This window comes from Heloderma suspectum, chromosome 5 (genome assembly GCF_057233095.1).
Source record: "Heloderma suspectum isolate Gila_16-S chromosome 5, 16-S_ref, whole genome shotgun sequence".
Classification (NCBI taxonomy): domain Eukaryota; kingdom Metazoa; phylum Chordata; class Lepidosauria; order Squamata; family Helodermatidae; genus Heloderma; species Heloderma suspectum.
In genome coordinates this window covers 190,258,144-190,277,958 of record NC_139462.1, presented here as the reverse complement: position 1 = coordinate 190,277,958, position 19,815 = coordinate 190,258,144, and positions in this window count along the sequence as shown.

Genomic DNA, 19,815 nt, shown 5'->3' with positions numbered 1-19,815 from the left:
GCACCTTTTGACACTTCTGAACAGAGTAGTAAGAGGTATTTTCTCTTTTGAAGAAATTTGCCAGCAATTTTGTTCACTGCCAAGACTTCTAGGTAAAATTACCTAATTCTATGGGGAAATTGCAAGGTATGTTTGAAAGTATATAATAAATGTACTTGGAATCCTTCAACACCTTCCTTACAATTGCCTGCCTTTAAAAAATACTATACCACCTTTAGTTTTGCATGTCTGGAAATAAAGTTGAGACACAGCAATTTCCCCCCTCCAAACTTCTCTCCACCTTTTATTTGAATTACTTGTATACAACTAATATTATAATATTACGAAGATCAACATAAAAAAAAACCCCTATCAACAAGAACAGAGGCAGAAAATCAGGAATAATCCTGATAACTAGAGTGTGGTAAACCAGTATATTTATGCTGAAAACAAGGACTACTTGATGTGTTTGGTGATGTTAAGGAATGAAGCAAAAGGTGCACTGCAGGCTTAGTTCAAACATTCTAAAGCCTTGCACACAGGTTGTCCTGGTGGATGCAGCCACAAAGAGGAAGTAAAGTCTGAGCCAGCATGATTATGTTGAGAATCTGCTTTCAGGTATGAATTCACAGAAGCACAGTGGCCCATTGTTTACCAAGATGTTTATACTGGACTAGAAGTTACTTCGTCCATGTGGCCACATCCATAGGGGCACTTTATCTGGAGGATTTTAGAGACCTGGTTTGCACACATAACAGCTCATGGTTTAAACAACCCATGGGTTGTCATGCATGAGTGGGACTACTGCCTCACACAAGCCCACCGCTTCCACTTTTAATCAACAACCTAAAATCAGCCAGGTTGTAGGTTGAGCATGACATGCAAACCCAGAGCAATGGGTTGTTTATGGGGGAAACAACCCACTTGTCTTGCTCCAGCTAAGTTCAGCTCGTTTGCTATGCAATTAACTAAGTTAATTGCAATAGAGAAGTCAATTTAGCAAGCCAAAAAGTAAAGCACAGTTTTATCAGGCAAACATGGATTTTTCAGAGTAAGGTCAGAAACATAGCCAAGGTCATGAGATATCAGTCAAGTAGAATCAGAGTCCAGAAGAAAGTGTCAGGCAGAAGTCCTGACAAAAGGTCAATACACAGATGTCTAAACACATCAGCCTGCAAGACAGCAGAGTTGAAGAAACAGCAATATTTTCATCAAAGGCTAGACTGATAATGCAATCTTATATTACCAGAGCCTCCAGAGTCCCACCCATGGCTCAGCTGCAGTACTTCACCAACCTTGCTCCTGAGGAGTTCCCTCCTCTTGAGGAGTCCTCCTTTGGAGTCAGGTACATCTTCTTAAAAGAGCCCTACTGATCTGCCTTTTAAAGCAGTGATGCTCTCTAGGACTGGGTGGGTGCTCAGCTTCTGTCTCTGAAGTAGAACTCCCTTCTTTCAGTGGGGACAGGCCCATGATCCTCTTCCCTGAGGGCCAAAGGTCCTCCATGCCAGGTCCTCCTGACAGAGGTGGCTCCATCTGTCTCAGGGAGTTCTAGCTCCTTGGAGGAGGATGTCTCCAATGGGGGCATAGCACCAATGGTAAACCCATGGGTTGTTGTTGGGTTAACCACTGGCTTGATTAGCCACTAAAAACCCCCAACACTCTGGCTTCACAGATCATGCTCAGGAGCCTATGAACTGGCTGTTCATAGGCTGTTGATTAAAAGGGGAAGTGGTTGACTCTCTCCTGCTCATCTCTGACAGTCCATGAGTTGCTTAATCCATGAGCTGTTGTTAGCTGCAGCCATCCCAGAGCGTCCTAAGGGACCATAGAAGAAGGAATGTGGAACTAAAGTGTACATGTAGTATCTAATCCATGGATGGGGAACAAGTGGCCCTCCAGATGTTGTTGTTCTGCATCAGAACAGCATAGCCTTTGGTGAGGGATTATGGGAATATTAGTCCAACAACATCTGGAGGGCCACAGATTCCATGTCTCTGGTCTAATCCATCTAGTCCTTGTTCTAGCTCTGTCCCATCTTACATATGTCCATAGTAAGTAGCTGGTCTCTTTGTTTCTTGAGTAACCCTTGCCAGAAATTCCAGACAAGGAAGTCATGTTGTAGAAATGTATTCTAGTTGATAATTTCCCAGCTGTCATAGAATCACACACTCCTTTTAAATATACTAGATCTTACACACACACACACCCCTGCCATTGAATGTAATCTCCTGGCTCCCATACTCATTATGTTGTTTCTTCCCAATGCATCTGGCTCCTTCATTGTTTAGTCCCTTCATGCCACTTCTCTCCCTCTTCCTTTATGCACGTCTACACTAAGCCCTACATCTCCATTCTCAGATCATTAAGCCCACAGCAGACAGGGACTTAGGATGACTCCACTCCTCCCTTTTTGGCAATTCCCAGGGGCTTGTGCAAGCCATACCATGGAAAATTCTGAGCCTTGAATGTTTTATTGGCCTAATACCAATAAAACATGCCAAATTGCTTGTGCCCCCTCAAATGATGTCTCACATACTGCTTCTTCCCATTTGACAAACATTGTTCTATGCTATTGTTTACATCAACTCGCATGGTTCCCATTACTAGATTACACTGAAGAAAATGTATGCATTCCTTCTCAGTAGGAGCAGCTGGTTTCCAGCCGTTCCTAATGATTATGGTAGTAGCACAGCAGGGGTAGATTCATTTTATGAAGTCTGGAATACATTCCCAGGAGGTAAGTGTATGGACTAACAAGAAAGGGTATCTGAGATTTGGCCTGCCACTAAGTGCTGCAGCTGTCCTGAGACTGGCAGAGCCTGGACCCAAAGGACTGGAGGATGAAGTTTTGGTTTGTCTTCTCCAGGGGACGCTGACAAAGACCCCTTCAAAAACCGTGTTGGTCCTCCTGATGCTGATAAGTAGGCTGAGGGTGGTGCTAGCTACTGATCGGTTTAAAGGGAGATCTGGGCATGGACATGATGGACCACTTCAGTAGAAATATTGGGTGTGTATAATAAGGTGATTTAAAAGACAGAGAATGGGGCAAAGAGACCCACTAGAATGCACATATAAAACTGTATTGTGTGCTGGAAGGACTGGATTTTAAAGCAAACCCACAGTAATGCAAGTAAGTGATCTCTTCACTGACTCAGCACACTGACCCTCCATTTTGTTGCATGACCACAAAGTGAATATCTGTCAGGACTGTAGCAGATGGTTTTGTTTTGCTTTGGTTTTGACTGACAGAGCACCTTAAAGGCCAATCGTCAAGACAGTATGCTCCATCCATGTGGTAGTGATGACTTGATAAACTGTTGAAAGATGGGTTCACCTTATGTCCCACTGTCCCACTTCTCTGGTTTCCAAGGGGTCATGTGGTGAAACCATGGACAAGAAAGGATTCTGTACCAACCTTTGTTCTCATGTGACAACCCCTGCCCCCATTACTAAATGATGGCATACATTAGCCCTAAGAGACAGAGTGAAAGTTAGTCAGTTACAACCTTTAACCCTTGGTTTAGTTGTAGATCAGTCAGCTAAGGGCACAATCTACCTGGATGTTTATTTTGCACAGGAGATTATGCTTTACCTTTTAGTTTGTGACAGCAAATTTTAATTGATAGTTCTGCAAGTAAGCACCCCTCTTTTCTGAGTCTGGTGTTGTATGGTACGAAGAAATGAAAATTAAAAATGAAAAAAATAAAATATTAAATATTAACCATGAGGGTTTTGATTTGTTTATTAAATTATAAACTTATAAGTTGTCTTACCTTTTAATAACAATTGATTTTTGGTAATATGCACATTTATTTCTAATTGGTTAAAGAGCATGTCAACTCAAAACTCTTAACTAGGTTGGCAGCCGTAACAGCCAGTTTATGGCTATAGGTGCTACTCAGGGAAGATTCCTTTTTTTACTTCCATCTCTTGATAGTTATCTGGTGGGTTGCTAAGTATACATTCAGGAATCTCTTATCTGCTGACAGCTGCCCATTCTGCTCTGTCAAAGAACAGCACTTGTTTAAAGAAGAAAAACTGTTTTTTTTTCTGACGAGAAACTACCAATTGGTGTGGAAAGTAGTCTTTTCTTCAAGGACTCCATTTCTAAGTATGAGTCTTACTTGTTATCTCATGCACCTTTGCTGAATTGGGAAAAGTGGCTGCAATTTTATCTGAGTCCTACAAAGGTATCGTTTTTCAAATTGCGGATCAATCTACTATACAGCACTTGGGACAATTTCTCTCTTTTAAAGTGCAGAGATCACTTGGCAAAGAAAACACCTCGACTCTAAAATCTAATAAGGATTGTTTCCTGGACCATGTAGAATATGTATTATTTTCTCTTTTGATTACTTACCATGGCTTGGATTTTTCTATTTCTATGGACTAAAAAAAGGGGGTAGCTGACCTAGTCAATCTGGGTTTCAGAAAAGGTTTTGATACTGTACTACATAGGACACATAGGGAAAGTGGAAGGCAAAAGGAAGAGGGGCCGACCAAGGGCAAGATGGATGGATGATATTCTGGAGGTGACGGACTCGACCTTGGGGGAGCTGGGGCCTGGGGGTGGCGACGGCCGACAGGAAGCTCTGGCATGGGCTGGTCCATGAAGTCACAAAGAGTCGGAAGCGACTGAACAAATAAACAACAACACATAGGACACATAGCACCATGCAGAGTATCTCTGCCAATGCTAGGTTTTATAGGGTAACATTTAAAGAGATGATTGGTAAATTTATAAAATGCAGAGAAATGACTAGTGACATTCTTCCAAGATTTGAATCTAGGACTCGTTTTATTTAATATTTTTGTTAGCAAAATATCCAGTGAGAGTACCTGATGAGAGGCCTATTAGAGTCCACAGGGTGGCATTCCCCCTGTCAATCTCTGGATGTGGACTGTCTGTCAGTGCCACTAAAATGGCCTCAGAGCAGCAGCCAGGTGTCATGACCTCAGAGCCAGACTTCCCACGATCTGGAGGTGAGGCAGAGGATTCTGAAGAAGTTGATATATTACTAATGCCATAAGACTCCCACCAGAAACCCTATGCCTGGACAGAGGAGGAGCCATTTCTGCCACTCCTCCATGGCCTGAGGAGATAGCTCAGCCCTCCTCAGATTCCAAGGACTCCATTTCTAAACCTGCAACACAGCTGAAGTCTTCTCAGCACCACCAGAGTCAGCACCTGCAAAATTGGTTGGGGCACTGTAAAACACAGGAGGCATCTCCAGTGGGGGTAAGGGAGGGGAGGGAGAACCAACTAGGATGTAGACCAGGGGTGGGCAATTTTGGGAGGTCTAGGGCCATTTTTGACCCCCAACCTGCCTCCCATAGGCCATCACCATCCCCACAGGTGCCAAAAATAAAATAAAGTACGTGACATCTGTAGTGTCTATGGAGCACCAAAAGTGTGAAAATTAGATTGTTGGCATGCTAACTTGGACCTTTGGGGGGCTCTGTAGCTACTATGGGTGTGTGTGCACATGTGTGCATGCGTGCGTGCACACACACACACACACACACACACAGATGAATTTGGGGGGCAACAGGAGGCAGTGGAGCTGTATGCAGCCTGAGGGCCATGCATTGCCCACCCTTTCTGTAGACCACGTGTGGGCAACTTGTTGCCATCCAGATGTTTTGGCCTACAACTCCTATCAACACTAGCCAGCATAACCAATGGTGACGGATCATGGGAGTTGGAGGCCAAAACAACTGGAGAATCACCCTTGCTGTAGAGTATCAACCCTTCCTTGGAGCGATGTCTGAACTCCACCCCTGGCTCACTCCTCTTGGAGCTTTCCAAGGTCCTACTCCTTGCCTGGATCCTTGTTCTGCTTTTCCAGGCCTGCCTATGAACTCTTCTACGAACAGCATACTGTCCAAGCTCCTGCTCTGTAGCATAAATTCATGCCCTGTTCTTCTGCCCTAGCCTACAAACTCTGCCTGGAAGAAGACACAAAGCTGCTTGGCAGCACTCCCCTGCCCAATAGCCTCCCACCACCACACACACACAAACAGCCATTGCTGGACCGTTATGATTATTTGAAGGAAAGACAATTTCTACGTACAAATGACAATAATCATAACGTGGAAATATAAATATGGCCACAATCCTAAGCATGCTTACTTAAAAGCTTAACTCCATCAAAATCAAGAACTTGCTTCAGAGAAAATGTCTTTAGAATGGGAGCATTCAAGTGAAATATACTATTATTTCTCTTTCGAAATCCAATATGGGGGACAAAGCCCTCCCCTTCCCTCCCCTCCAATTGACTTTGCCCATCAGCATTTCTTTCCTGGTGCCATTTCTGCCAGGCCAGAAGCCAGAAATGACCAGAGGTGTATTACAACCATGTGTTTGAAGACCTTGCTTAAAAAGTGAATGTGGGAGATAGGTCAAAAGGTGGAGGGCTCGTTTTCCAGCCACAATCAATGGCTTCTGTCTATTCGTAATTGTGCTAATGTTATCACCAAACTTAAACAATCCTCTCCTTCTATTTTAACTCCCCAATTATATTCAAATACTCTCCAACCGCAGTGAAAAATGGGCAATATCTATTTCCTTTCTATTTCCACAGTCCTTAAGAAATGCATTATTACACTGATGGTGCCACATGGAATGGGTTGCGTGTGGCAGGATCCCCAATGTGACACCATGTGGTGGAGCAAGGAAGGGAAACAGCATGTCTTGGTAAAATGTGTGTCAATAACAAACCTATTTTAATGTCTTAAGAACATGAGAAGAGCCCTGCTGGATCAGACCAAGGATCCAACTAGTCCAGCATTTGGTTCACACAGTGGCCAACCAGCTACCCACATGAAACTCACAAAGTAGGGCATGACTGCAACATCGCCCTTCCACCCAAGTTCCACAGCAACTGATGTACACAGGCATACTGCCTCTGATATTGGACATAGCACATAGCCATCAAGACTGGTAGCCATTGATAGCCTTTTCCTCCAGGCATTTGTCAAACTCCCTTTTAAAGCCGTCCAAGTTGGTGGCTGTCACTACATCTTGTGGTAGTGAATTCCATAGTTTAACTATGCGCTGTGTGAAGAGGTACTTCCTTTTATCTGTCTTGAATATCCCACCAATCAAGTTCATGTGTTCTAGTATTATGAGACAGGGAGAAAAACATTTCCCTATCCACTCTCTCCACACCATGCATAATTTCACACACCTCTATCATGTATCCCCTTACTTGCCTTTTTGCTAAGCTAAACAATCCCAGCTAGTGTAACCTTCCCTCATAAGGTAATTGCTCCAGCTCCTTGATCATTTTAGCTGCTCTTTTCTGCAATTTTTCCAACTCTGCAATATCTTTTTGTGAGTGTGGTGACCAAAACTGTGCACAGTACTCCAAGTGTGGTCGCATCATAGATTTATATAAGGGCAGTATGATATTGGCAATTTTATTCTCAGTTCCTTTCCTAATTATGCCTAACATGGAATTTGCCTTTTTCACAGCAGCTGTGCACTGGGTTAACATTTTCATCAAGCTGTCCACCAAAACCCCCAGATCTCTTTCTTGGTCAGTCACTGCTAGCTCAGATCCCATCAACGTATACCGTATGTGAAGTTGGATTCTTTTGCTCCAATGTGCTTCATTTTACACTTGCATATGTTGAACTGCATTTGCATTGTGATGCCCATTCTCCCAGTTTGGAGAGATCCTTTTGGAGCTCCTCGCAATCCCTTTTTGTTTTAACCACCTTAAATAATTTTGTGTCTTTAATAATGCCTTACAACAATATAGATGGGGACTAATGTAGACTGCTCCATCATGCCCTGGATATCTTTATGATAGTAGAAATGTGAAACCTTCCACACCTTGGCCACAATTCAAGCCACTCCATACTTTCCAACTGCATAAACAGTTTTGTGCCACAGCAAATTCACCGGTGGTGGTAATTCTCAGAGGAGCAGCATCAAACTATCCTTCTGCTAGGCAACATTCTGCAAAGCAATATATCCTTCAGGTGCAGTGTTCTGAATGGTCTTGAGATGTCCATGGGTTCCACTGTTATGGAAATGGTATGGTTGCCACTGCATCCCATGCCAAACACTTACTGGTTCTATATCTTCGGAGTTGGTTACATATCTGTCTGGAAGCAGATGGTTCACGTTGCTTTTAGTGTTACATTATTCCTGCTATAAGTGCATCTGTTACTACATCAAGCAGATTTTGTTTTCACCCAATAGATGTTGGAGGCGGCCTATTTATCATCATATCTCATTTCAGACTTCTTGAGGTTTAGAACTACAAGGAGCAGCTACTTCTTTTGAGATGTACCAGCCTAAAAAGGTGGTCCCGCACTCCAAAGGTTCTCCTACAGAGCAGAAGGAAAAGATCTGGGTGGGAACATCCTGAACACCTGTTTGGGGTAAGAAGCCCTGCATTCAGTCCTCTCCAGATAGTTTGGCACTGCAGGCATAATCCCGATCTAGCAAAGTGGGGCCTTATTATGTATAGCTGCAGGTCTTGGATTGGGTGTCCAGCAACAAGAAACATACAACAGAATCTGATCCAGTAGTTCACCTGCATACAGTTTGATCATGCTGGATTAGGGCATCTGTCTTTCAAACTATGTACTATACAATAATGCAGAACTGATTATCTATTTTTATCCATCTAGTTCCCACCAGTTATCCTATAAATGGGACTAAGGGTGCAATCCTATGCCTGTTTAGACAGAAAAAAAGTCCTACAACTCCCAGCATTCCCCATCCAGCCATGTTAGCTGGGGAATGCCTGGAGTTGTAGGAGTTGATTTTCTGTCTAAACATGCATGGGAGTGCAGCCTATGCAATCTTTTCAGATATTGAAACATTGTGCTGTTTGTCAATACTGGTGTGGCCTGCTGTGCGTGTGGGACCTGGAGCAATTGCTCCATTGCTGCCCTGCCCCCCCCCAAAGGGGGGGTCTTCATGGGATTGTTTTAGCATACTACCTCAGCTGCAGACATAATGTTATACTGACACAGGGGGTGGGACTAAACCCTGAGTGTGCATAGGGTTCTAGCTTGTCAGTAAAGCACATGCTTTGCATGCAACAGTCCCTGTAATCTCCAGTTAGGGCTGGGAAAGACTCCTGTCTGAAAACCTGGAGAGCAACCACCAGCTAGTGAAGACAATAGTAAGTAAGATGGATCAAAGTCTGACTCAGATTAAGGCAGCTTCCTGGGTTCTTATGAGTAAGGTCTGGTCCTCCCACCCATGCTCTGAACTCTATCCAGTTGCCCTTGGCATCATTTTGTCTGGCTGCATAATATGGGCAAAAGGGGGTTTAGGAGCTATCCTATTCTGCTCAATGGAATTCACTCGAGGATAGGCTTGGTCAGTTAAATTATTAGATCTTGTTATATTATGCCTTGTTGTAATTATAATTGCTACTCTGCTTGTGATTACAGAGGACTTGCATTACAACCTCCCCCTCCCAATCCTAAATAGCCCACATCTTTCCCTCATTGGTGTTTTCAATTAAGACTTAAAACATTGCAGCTATATTTTTCTTCCCTTTATGGGATTCATTAGAGGACCTTATAATTTTCAAAGTCCACTCCACTGAAAGTAATTACATTAGATCAATATAGTGACGTTCAGTGGATTGTATTACACAGCTCATTGGAAAGGACTGAGAATATATATATATATATATATATATATATATATATATTCATAAGGTCTGCATTACCCAACTCAATGACCAGAAGTGGGTTGATGATCAAAGGCTTTTAATTTTAGTGTCTGAAATTTCCATTGAAGGCACCTTTGAGACAAAAGAGTTGCCGAAGGAAGGTTAAGCAATGAATGACTGCTCTGAATATAGGAGAAGAACCCAGTTTAGTGGTCTTTAAATTTTGCTTTTTGAAAGAGATTGTAAGTCCAACTGAGGGGTTCATCACACAGGGGCAGAAATCTGCATCAGTACCGGGGCTTTTTCCATCCGGTTTCATCCTGGGATTAGATCAGGCTTCTTTACACAGTTGTTTCTATCTCGTTATATTCTGTTCTTTACCTTTTCTCGGGGTGGCTACTCTTCCACAAAAAGCCATTGTGAAATTTCCTCCCTGGTTCCCTCCCCTTTCCCTCCCCTTGCAGATTACAGGTGGTTTGGTTGTGATTAACACGCAATTTGGGCAGGCGGCAGCCTCCACTGAACTGCCCGAACCCTGCTCCCACAGGTGCCAGTTTCTCAGTGCACTGCTGGCATGCCAGTATGCCGGCCATTTTGTGCTGTGGGGTAAGCAGCCGAAGTCAGAAGTGAAAGTTGGTGCATTGCATTGAGTCACAGCATGTCGGCAAGCCAGCATGGCAACAAGCTGGCAGGTCAGTATACACACCCACCACCCTGATGCCACTGCCGTCGTCATCATGACCACACTCCCAACGACCCAAACAAAGCGGGTTTTCACGCTACGGGAGAAGTATATGGGCAGGCCATGGCGCTCCTGTTGTACAGACTGAAAAAGTACTGCATTTTTTCCATTTGGGGATAACATGGGATACGCAGGGGGAAATGGTGGGAAATCACTGGAGGGTTATGGTGCTGTGTGATGGACCCGCAAATTTCTGTGAGTAGCCAATCATGAATGTGCGATAAACTGCAGGTGTAGAGATGTCCTGAATGTAAGTGCTATAACCACAGTTTCACCAGAGAACTTGGTTGCACCCCTTATGGGATTGAGATCTCAGGCCTGCCTTCTGCCCTTTTCCAGCCTATATGTGTTGGACTGCCACTACCATCTTCCCCATCTCACAAACAGATATTTCAGTTAACAAACTATTAATGCACTTAAAGAGTAGTGACTGTGTGTGTGTGTGTTGTGTGATTGTGGATATTATGTGGTTTGTGCTGACAGTTCATTAGCCATACACCTGCTCTGTTCAATCCCAGTCATTTCCTGCATCCATCAAACAGCACTTGACAAAAACATGGTGAATTGCTGAAACTGGGTCTTGTCAAATGTATTTTTGATTGCCGTCTAAACTTACTTCAGAAAAAGTCATAATGTGGCATAACCTAGAAGGCATCCTGGTTACTTCACAGAAGGTGCTTCCACACTTAGGGTACAATCCTATGGCCGCTGGTCAGTGGCTAGACGGCCATAGGATTGGTCAGTTCTAAATGCTGAAGTATTAGATAAATGTTATTAATATTACTCATATTTTGTGAGGTAGGTTTATGATGTCAGTTAGAATTTATATTGACTTGACTGATTAGATTAACAATACTTAAGCTTTGTATAGCACTTTCCAGCATTCAAACCACTTCACAGGAGCTGTGGACAATGGAACAGGCTGGACGTCGGCTAGAGCGCAACTGGTGTAAAACTCAAAGTGAAGACGACTGAGCATGCTCTAGAGCACACAATCATGCCTTTTGCACAGCAGTGTGGGCCACAAAGAAGGCTTATATTGCTGCCTCTATTGTGTCCTTGAGTAGCCATCCCGTGCAACTCTTTTGGGTGGCCCAGGGGTTGTTAACACTGTCTTTGAATGGGGCCCTGGTCCCTTCAAGGACCTGCTGCGTCCTTTTTACAGCACACTTTGAGGACAAAATTGCTTGTCTCCACAGTTAATGCAATGTTCATTAGGGATGGACAAAAGGGACTTACCTCGTCCCGCAGCTTGCTTCGCGGTGGGGGGGAGGCGCTTCGCTTCTCCCCTTGAAGTTCAGGCGAGGGGGGGAAGGCGCCCCGCCTCGCCCGGCCGAAATTCAGGCTGGGGGGGAGGCGCCCCATCCCTCACCACCGAAATTCAGGCTGGGTAGGAGCGCCCCATCTACCCGGCCGCAAAAAAAAAAATAAAAAACACACACACACCCCCGTGATAGGCTACGTAACGATTTACGTAGCCTATCAAGGGTGTGTGTGTTTTTTTTTACTTTACTTTTTTTTTTTTGCAATGGCGGCGGCGGCAGCCAGTTGGGAGACCGGCCGCCGCCCCCGCCCCCGCCGAACCGCCGCCGGGACCCGCCACCGAGAGGGACATTCGCCAAAGGTAAGTCCCATCCCGGGGCAGGGCGGGGGGCCGGTGGAGAATTACCCCAACACTTTCGGGGAGCCGAATGAGTCGGCACTCAGCCTCCCGAAGATTCGTGGAGAAATTCTCCGCCAACCCTAAATTGTTCATGCAGCTCCAGTTGAGGTGTCTGGCGCCACCATCTGACCAATTTTATGGGATCAGTTTCAATTGCTGTGGCCTGTTGATGTGGACAAAGTGCTTGCAGCAGTGTGAACGAACATGTGCCTTCTCGATCCGTGCCCTTCCTGGCTAATAAGAACTAGCCAAGGAGTTATGACTGGGGGCCGATCTACATTGCGCCCACCATCGCAATGAATTCGGTGTCCCGTTGGGTTAAACGCTCTCGCATTAAAACGTGATTATTCACACTCACCCATTTTCCCCATTGCAGTGCTTCATCGAATGCGCGAGCTTGGTTCACACTCAAGCACTGTGCTGTTTTCCTGTGCGCGCTTGTCTGATCTTGGATGCTAAGCGGGGTCGGCCCCGGTCAGTAGTTGAATGGGAGACCAACTGGGAATCAGGCTTCCTGCACTGAGCAGGGAGTTGTTGTATCCCTTCAAATGAGACTAAGTTTTACCCCCCCCCATTCCCCGCTCCGGATGTTTTTTAAAAAAATTAAGGCATTATCCTCGCAGAATCGGGGCTTCTCTGCCATGTTTTTTTTTCTAATTCAGGCATGATCTTTGAAGCTTCGAAGTTGTGAAGCTTCACAACTTCGAATCTTCGAAGATCATGCCTCAATTAGAAAAAAAACATCGCGGAGAAGCCCCGATTCTGCGAGGATAACGCCTTAATTTTTTTTTAAAAATCCAGAGTGGGGGATAGGAGGGGGTAAAACTTAATTTGAAGGGATACAACAACTCCCTGCTCAATGCAGGAAGCTTGATTCCTAGGTGGTCTCCCATCCAAGCACTGACCGGGACCAACCCCGCTTAGCTTCCGAGATCAGACAAGCGTGCGCACATCCAGCCCTTTGCTTGTTGCTGAGGAAATGGGGGCTGCTGAGGAAGCTATGCGATTGGTAGCTGGAAGAAGACATGGGGCCATCGAGAGCTGTGACTGGACAGGAGGGAAATACAAACACCACCGCATATGGACAGGCGGGGGAGGGGACTACGACTGGATATGGTAGCGAAGTCAGAAAATCAGAGCACATTAAGGGGAAATACTGGGATATTAGGGTATTGAAAGTGGTAGCATGGAAGTGGGAAATTCCGGTTCCAATTCAAGAGGCTACTGCGCAGTGTGAAAGGCGGGCGCCACCGGGCAGTGAAACCTCATTGGAAGCGAAAAAAGGCAGTAAGTGTAGATCCAGCCTGGGTGGGTCCAGGGAGTGGTAAATGCATCTTGGTGTGAAGGGGTAGTTCCTATTCTCCTTAAGGAGGCAGTTTTGCTACTAGTGTATAAAGTCCTAAACAACTTGGGACCAGGATACTTGAGAGAACGCCTTTCCCTTTATCAACCTGCCCTGTCACTGAGGTCATCAGATGGGATGCTCCTGGTGGTTCCACAGGGTCTGATTGGAGTCCACCCAGAGTAGAGCCTTCAGTGTGGCGGCTCCCTCCCTGTGGAACTCCCTGCCTCTAGAGGTCAGGCAGGCACCAACATTGTGTCATTTTTGGCACCTGCTGAAGACATCTCTGTTTTAAGAAGCCTTTCTTGCTTTAACAGCCATGGTTTTTATTGGTATTCTCTTTTTAAAAAATTTAAATACGTTATTTTATTTTGTATATGTTTTAATTCTTTTTATCTTTTATTATTCACCACTCCAGAATCTGTTTAAATGTGGAGCTATAAATCTGTTTATATGATGTAAATAAATATTATCAAGTTGTAATCTTTAAACAGATCTGTAAACAGGATTGCAAAACCTTTGGTCCACAGGGCACCCCCATACAGCCTGTGGAGACTCCTGGGATTCTTCCGGGGGTGGGGTGGGCGCTTAGCCTCCAAGCCACACCAACTGGAGGAATCTCCCTGGAGGGCATCCCCATTGTTATCTCCAATCTCAGATCATAGATAACAGTGGGGGTTCCGCTGTGGCCCATGTACCAGCAGGGATATTAGATTGGATATAACAGCAGGGATGCAGCTGCTCTCCCTGGTGCAGGCCAAATAGCTTCACACAGTATCCAGGTGGGTGCCGGGTGCCACACAAAGACAGGGATTTACCTACTCTGGGGAAAGTAGCTGCTTTTTCTGGCACAGGGTGAATCCCACTGTCCTGCATGCCCACAGTTATCTCCAAACTGTGTGAGGTAAGTCAGTGGCAATATCCCCTATATTACAGATGGAAGGACTGAGGCTGAAAGAGAGTGGCTTGCCTGAGGTTGACTAGTGAGTTCATGTATGGCAAAGGTGAAATTTGAACTGGGAACTTCCTGATTTGTAGCACAGTCTCATGGAGAGCAACCCTTTGGCCACTAGACAGTGTCTGGGGGTCCATAGGATAGTTTGGATTCCTGAATTCAAGGTTGGAGCCAGCGCTCTGACCTCAGACCCAGGAGTCTGAGCTTCCCTCCCCCTTGCAGCCAGCATGGAGAGAACCTTGCCAGAGGCCTGTCCGAGGCCATGAAAGAGACCTCAGAGAGGAGGGAAAGGGGGCAGTTCTGTGGGCAGGGAGGGGAAAGCACTGGGGAAGCAGGGATACGTGCTCTCCCCAGCCCTCCCCCCTCGCCCTCCCCCTCTGCAGAGCAGTAGCTAGACGGGCAAAATGCAGAGCAGGAGAAGTGCGGCGGTGACGATCATCTTCACGCTCCTCCTGCTCTGCATCAGATGCTCATCAGCCTCCAAGTTTGGAGGCTGACGGGCATCGGGATAGGATTGTGCCCTTAAAGCCGCTACACTTGTAAAAGATTATTCTTTTTAAATGTCAATTGTTATTGCTGACTGATTATGTTACAGAAGTTTCGCATGACATGTTACAGTTGGTATTGTTAGTTTCCTTGGGTACGTAGATACACAGGCCATACGTAAATTATTAAATTATTTTTAAAAACCACATCCTCACAGATGGTACTTAGATGATAGACTGAAATATGGCTGCTGCTTTCCTCAACCCACATATCTCAGTCCAGAAATACAGCTAAGGGAGAGGCTGGGAGACAGGAGAGGGACTGAACAGCAACTGAGCTGATTGTTTAGCTACCGGAGTGTGTAATTATTACACAAAGAAACAGCACCAGCTCTAGGAGGTATTAGGTTCAGAATAATAAAGAATCATAACAAGCTATAAGCTGTGGGTAGAAAAAGGCCTATTAGATGAGGCAAAATGCTTTCTCTAATAGAGGGAAATTCCTGCTGTTCCATGGTGGAGATAACAGGAGGCGGGAGCAGGGCTTTTTGGAGGCCCCCAGAAGGTTCTGAGATGCTGCACCTCTGCCTGACACAGAGTCCACGCAGCACACAAGGACTTTGGCTGTGGTGCAAGCAATGCAGCCCCTTGAATTCACGGAGACCCCTTCACATGACTGATGCATGAGGGGGCCTTATATCTCATGGAGCCCAAACCCACTGAGTTCAACAGGGTTTGCTTCACCTAGCTGGTCTACCTAGGATTGCAGAGTTAAAGCCATTTGTAATATATATCTTTTAGAAGGCTTTATAAGTCACTTCTCTTTATAAACTACCTATATAAAAAGTGCAGGTTTTTAGGAGCCATTACGTCCTGAAAATGACCGATTTGCTGATGGCACAATCCGAAGCATGGCCCTTTGAGTTCAATAGGGTGACACCCTAGTAAGTGTGCTCAGGATCACATCCCCAAACGGTAAAATCCAACCCTGTGTTTTATGTCCAGGAGCTTAACCTCAAAGCTAGTGAAATGCTGTTTGTACGCAGCAACAGTGACATCTGGTGGCTATTTGTATTCATCACACTCCTGCAATCTAGGTGGGAGATAAAGAAAGGAAAGGTTCCTCCTGTGCAAGCACCAGGTCGTTACTGACCCCTAGAGGGATGCCGCTTTCGCTGGCGTTTTCATGGCAGACTATAGCGGGGTGGTTTGCCATGGCCTTCCCCAGTCGTGACTACCTTTCCCCCAGCAAGCTGGGTACTCATTTTACTGACCTTGGAAGGATGGAAGGCTGAGTCGACCTGAGCCGGCTACTCGAGACCTGGCTTCCGCTGGGATCGAACTCAGGTTGTGGGGAGAGTTTCGGTTGCAATACTGCCGCCTACCACTCTGTGCCACATGAGGCTGTAGGGAGATAAAGCTGGTATACAAATTCAATGTGCATTTCCATGGCTTCCACAGTTCAAGCACTTAAATAGTGCTACGGAGGGAGCAATCCTATGGCTGCTAGTCAGAGGCTAGACGGCATAGGATATGTGGGTTCCCGGAGAACCAACCTTCCCCCCGTTCTGCTTTGCCACACAGGCAGCATGGAAGGGCTCCGTGCTTGGAAGAGGAGCATGGAGCGGCCAAAACGGGGCATGGGGGGGGCATTCTGGGGTAGGGAAGGCGGAAATGTCTGTATGACACATCCTACGTGTCGCCTGGCAGCCTCCTCCCCCACTCCGCCTTCTAGACAGCCAAGCTGCAAATGCAGGGCAGGAGAAGCGTGGAGGAGACAATCCCCTCCGTGCTTCTGCCCTGCATTGGATAGGCAGTCGCCTCTGACTTTGGAGGCAGCCTCCTATCCCCACAAGATTGTGCCCTTAAGCTATTTTGTTTCAGGTGGAAAATCTAGCCTGGCAACCTGGGTTTCCCCCCACCTACACCCATGTTCAATTTGACTGCAGTAGAAGTGTCTTTCTCCATCAGTGGTGTAGTGCAGCCGGGGCTCACAGAAATGCAGCGCTGGCACTTTTTTATTAGCAGGGATGCTGATGTCATCTGCCACTACCACCACCCCTGCCCAGAATTCCCTGTTCCCATTGAGCTTAGCTGTAATCCTCACAGTAACTGGGGGAAAATTAATTTCCACAGCAACAATCCATTTCCTGTTGAAATGCAAAATGTTTTGGGGTGACTTGGTCTTGAATGGGCAATTAAAACCCATTCGCTTAAACAAAAGACCTGTTCCTGGTGGGACTGAAAACTGGTAGAACTGGTTTGTTGCTACGGATCAGCCCAGCTGCCTGCATGTTTGGACTCTCCTTGGGGGTGTGGCTATGAAGACTGTCATGATGAATGCCTCCACTTCAAAATTTACCACTTCACCACTGTTCTTGATTTGACTCTTGGTCATCGGAGAATCTGACTGCATAAAAACAGCCAAGCTCTCTGTCTAGCCAAAGGTGACTGTGGGCTTTTTTACATGAGGTTTTTAACCCACCACTTTATAGAGGCGCCTGTCTCTGGGTTCTTTGCAGGATTAAGCTCAGTTCCTTTACATGTGTTTTTTTCCAGGGTTTTTCTTTCTCTTCCTTTCCTTATGTTCCATCACACAAGCACTAGGTGGCACTGTGGTATAGCAGAATTCACAATTACACTAGGCTTTATCCCGCCATTCACAGATAATACCAGACTGTCCTCGCTAGAAAACCCTCATGCTAAAATGATTGCAAAGTACTGGAGAGGCCCTGGAGGAGGATGATATCATGTAAAGGACCCACAAACTACCATAAGTGAGGAATCATGAGTGCACGATAAATGCCTCATGTAGAAAGGCTCTGTGGCTCAAGTAGGATACATTACAAGTAGTGATGGGCTGAGAAAATGCAATTCCCTTGCCCCACTCACATGACTCACCCCTGCTTTGAATGTGGCCCCCACCCACTTTGAGCTGGACCAAACCAAAAAGCCACACATTTTGCCTATCTTGCTTCCGCACCCATTGCCAGGCACCCCATCCCAAAGGGAAAAAAATCCTTAACTTGGGAAGTGGGAGAGGGTCCCAGGCAGCATATGGCAGGAAAGTGGGTCAGGAGAAGCCTCTGCAGGGGTTTGGTTGCAGATGACATGCTTCACGGGTCATACCTGGCAGAGTGACTCTCCCAATCTGGACCTACCCAGATGCTATGATCAACATCTGAGGCCTTCCTCCAAGTGCCTCCTCTGAGGGAGGCTTGGAAGGTGGCAACAAGGGAGAGGGCCTTCTCAGTGGTAGCCCCCTAAATATGGAATGATCTCCCCACTGATGCCTGCTTGGCACCAATATTGTTATCTTTTCGGTGCCAGGTTAAGACTGTCCTCTACTCCCAGGCTTTTAATGGCATATGATGGGGCATTTATGCCAGCTGTTTGAACAATTTTGTTGAAATTGTTTTGAGCTGTTTAAACTGTTTTTAATTTTTGTATATTTAAATGTTTATGATGTATTTTACCTTGTGAATTGTTGTGAACCGCCCAGATCGGCTACTGGGCAGTAAAGATGTTGCAGAACCCAGAGTCAGAGAGACCACGGAGTGAAGGAAAAAGAGATTATTTATTTAACGCGCGGGCTTAAGGCTGGAATCATTTCCAAAGAGCCAGAAGCCCCGATTTACATTAGCACATTGGTTTTATAGACATTGTGACACATATGAAATGGCTCCTCCTCCCCCTCCCGCATGGGGTTGCAATCCTCAACATTTCTTCTCTTAGCACTATTGTTTATAATACAAGAACTGGGTTATAGGGTAGCCATGATAAGGAGAGAACAGAAGAGAACAGCAGAGAACAAGATATACAATTGTATGACCTTTGACAAGATAAGGAATTCCTGTGTCTCATCAGCTTACAACAATATATTTAAGGGAGAAAGAGCTCAGCAAGAACATGAAGCATGAGACTGCATGAGGCTACTTAGTCTGACCCCCGATATGGCTGCTACATTCCCCCCTTAAATGCATAATTTCATTACAATTATAGCATTTTTGATAACCATACAAAGCTTTTTGTGACATACATATTACTTAGCCTTTTGTTGGGCTATTAGAGCGTAGAGGGCAGCAGTTTTACTAGCTGAGACATAAAACAGATTGGTTAAACAGCGCATAAGACAAGGAACGCAGAGACATAACAGTATCTTTATGAACAACACTGGTAGAATTAGGATGAACAATGCTTTCAAGCCAGCTAAGATCTGGAAGCCAAGGGGTTAACTAATTTAGCTAATTGTTTTGTCTTATTGTTTTGTTAGCTACTATATTGTGCAGCTTGTTGATCTGTTCATCTACAGCATTGCCATTATCAGTTAAGTTAAAACAACAGAGCTTTTGGTGGGTCTCACAACTTAAATGATGAAGAAGGAAGAGGTAATCTATACCAGCTCTATTTTCTAGATTGCACCTCTTAGATCACGCAACTCTTTATTTAACAATGACAATGCTCGTGAGGTGGCATTTATGCTTTTGGCTAAGCTGCAAGCTAACCGGTTGATCTCCAGACTATTAGCCAAGGCTAAACCTGGAACCCCAAGTAGTGACATTGCTAAGGCCAATTTTTCTGAGTCAGAATATAACTGCACATGACTATTACAATTTTTAGTTAGTTGGAGTGCTCGAGGCTGCCGTTGACGGATTTTCTCGGGCTACAGGGGAAGAATTGGCACCAGTTTAATTGGCGGCTGAGGCAACATGGGTGGTTATTAGACAAGTTGGCAGGAATGAATGACCAAGTGCGGGAACTACATGTTTAAAACTATGAGGCAAAAGTATGTGGGCATCATTAAAAGATATGTTTTGAATTTTATTACAGTGGAAGGGGGCCAGGGATAGCTTTATATTTTCTGGAAAATTTTTTGACAATTAAGCATTCGTGCACACGTAGCATTTGTTTCAGCAACGATGGGGGTGCGTAAAATGAACTCTGTAGGGGGTAGGATCTTTGCAACTACGCCCCAATTAGCATTTTGGGAATAAGTTAAACT